General features: G+C 51.7%; 3 non-coding genes and 1 pseudogene across 3 annotated transcripts; all 4 read right to left on the reverse strand.

Moving 5' to 3' along the window:
* Positions 1-509: 509 nt before the first annotated feature.
* On the reverse strand, positions 510-628 carry LOC139058082 (5S ribosomal RNA). Its single transcript, XR_011513246.1, has one exon. It is a non-coding gene; the product is annotated as a 5S ribosomal RNA (ribosomal RNA).
* Positions 629-1,133: 505 nt separating this feature from the next.
* On the reverse strand, positions 1,134-1,252 carry LOC139058379 (5S ribosomal RNA). The gene has a single exon (XR_011513365.1). It is a non-coding gene; the product is annotated as a 5S ribosomal RNA (ribosomal RNA).
* A 506-nt stretch (positions 1,253-1,758) lies between these two features.
* LOC139058039 (5S ribosomal RNA) lies at positions 1,759-1,877 on the reverse strand. Its single transcript, XR_011513204.1, has one exon. It is a non-coding gene; the product is annotated as a 5S ribosomal RNA (ribosomal RNA).
* Positions 1,878-2,355: 478 nt separating this feature from the next.
* LOC139058208 (5S ribosomal RNA) lies at positions 2,356-2,474 on the reverse strand (annotated as a pseudogene).
* Positions 2,475-2,500: the final 26 nt, after the last annotated feature.

Here is a 2,500-nt window from a genome sequence, read left to right on the forward strand (position 1 = left end):
GGATGCTGTGTTTCCGACTGCACCTGTATCGTGCTATGTGCATTCGCCCAGTGAATGTATTGCTCCATCACGTACGCGGCAGTCTTTCCGCGAACAATACACGCACACGTCGATTACTCCGTTTGTGGTTGTTCGCTGCATGCGTGCGTGCAAGTAAGTCATGCTCGCTCACAAAAACAAGAAAGAGGGGGAGCGCATTATGCGTGCGTTGCAGCCCACAATGTGCCACTTTATCGACGAGTTGTCATTGAGCGGTATGCGGGCGGGCGTGATAGCGAAGCGGTTAGAAGCTCGTGCGACTAAATTTTGCATGCAGCATTACGTCCGTCATTCCGCGCAGAATATCGCGTAGTGGCCTTCATATTGGTTTCACACTTCGGCGTCGGCTCTACCAGCAGGCTCCAGTTGAACGTAAGTAACAGTAAAAGCAGCTTCCCACACACACACACACACACACAAAAAAAAACGTCACAGAAACACGGAATAATAAAAAAAAGCAAAAAGAAGGGTGCCAACAGCACTCGGTGTTCCCAGGTGGTCTCCCTCCCAAGTACTGACCGAGCCCAATGCTGCTTAGCTTCGGGGATCAGACGAGAACCGGCGTATTCAGCATGGTATGGCCGATGGCAAGGATGCTGTGTTTCCGACTGCACCTGTATCGTGCTATGTGCATTCGCCCAGTGAATGTATTGCTCCATTACGTACGCGGCAGTCTTTCCGCGAACAATACACGCACACGTCGATTACTCCGTTTGTGGATGTTCGCTGCATGCGTGCGTGCAAGTAAGTCATGCTCGCTCACAAAAACAAGAAAGAGGGGGAGCGCATTATGCGTACGTTGCAGCCCACAATGTGCCACTTTATCGACGAGTTGTCATTGAGCTGTATGCGGGCGGGCGTGATAGCGAAGCGGTTAGAAGCTCGTGCGACTAAATTTTGCATGCAGCATTACGTCCGTCATTCCGCGCAGAATATCGCGTAGTGGCCTGCATATTGGTTTCACACTTCGGCGTCGGCTCTACCAGCAGGCTCCAGTTGAACGTAAGTAACAGTAAAAGCAGCTGCCCACACACACACACACAAAAAAAAACGTCACAGAAACACGGAATAATAAAAAAAAGCAAAAAGAAGGGTGCCATCAGCACTCGGTGTTCCCAGGTGGTCTCCCTCCCAAGTACTGACCGAGCCCAATGCTGCTTAGCTTCGGGGATCGGACGAGAACCGGCGTATTCAGCATGGTATGGCCGATGGCAAGGATGCTGTGTTTCCGACTGCACCTGTATCGTGCTATGTGCATTCGCCCAGTGAATGAATTGCTCCATCACGTACGCGGCAGTCTTTCCGCGAACAATACACGCACACGTCGATTACTCCGTTTGTGGTTGTTCGCTGCATGCGTGCGTGCAAGTAAGTCATGCTCGCTCACAAAAACAAGAAAGAGGGGGAGCGCATTATGCGTGCGTTGCAGCCCACAATGTGCCACTTTATCGACGAGTTGTCATTGAGCTGTATGCGGGCGGGCGTGATAGCGAAGCGGTTAGAAGCTCGTGCGACTAAATTTTGCATGCAGCATTACGTCCGTCATTCCGCGCAGAATATCGCGTAGTGGCCTTCATATTGGTTTCACACTTCGGCGTCGGCTCTACCAGCAGGCTCCAGTTGAACGTAAGTAACAGTAAAAGCAGCTGCCCACACACACACACACAAAAAAAAACGTCACAGAAACACGGAATAATAAAAAAAAAGCAAAAAGAAGGGTGCCAACAGCACTCGGTGTTCCCAGGTGGTCTCCCTCCCAAGTACTGACCGAGCCCAATGCTGCTTAGCTTCGGGGATCGGACGAGAACCGGCGTATTCAGCATGGTATGGCCGATGGCAAGGATGCTGTGTTTCCGACTGCACCTGTATCGTGCTATGTGCATTCGCCCAGTGAATGTATTGCTCCATCACGTACGCGGCAGTCTTTCCGCGAACAATACACGCACACGTCGATTACTCCGTTTGTGGATGTTCGCTGCATGCGTGCGTGCAAGTAAGTCATGCTCGCTCACAAAAACAAGAAAGAGGGGGAGCGCATTATGCGTGCGTTGCAGCCCACAATGTGCCACTTTATCGACGAGTTGTCATTGAGCTGTATGCGGGCGGGCGTGATAGCGAAGCGGTTAGAAGCTCGTGCGACTAAATTTTGCATGCAGCATTACGTCCGTCATTCCGCGCAGAATATCGCGTAGTGGCCTGCATATTGGTTTCACACTTCGGCGTCGGCTCTACCAGCAGGCTCCAGTTGAACGTAAGTAACAGTAAAAGCAGCTGCCCACACACACACACACACACAAAAAAAAAACGTCACAGAAAGACCAGCACCACTCGGTGTTCCCAGGTGGTCTCCCTCCCAAGTACTGACCGAGCCCAATGCTGCTTAGCTTCGGGGATCGGACGAGAACCGGCGTATTCAGCATGGTATGGCCGATGGCAAGGATGCTGTGTTTCCGACTGCACC

This window comes from Dermacentor albipictus, chromosome 3 (assembly GCF_038994185.2).
Source record: "Dermacentor albipictus isolate Rhodes 1998 colony chromosome 3, USDA_Dalb.pri_finalv2, whole genome shotgun sequence".
Taxonomy (NCBI): domain Eukaryota; kingdom Metazoa; phylum Arthropoda; class Arachnida; order Ixodida; family Ixodidae; genus Dermacentor; species Dermacentor albipictus.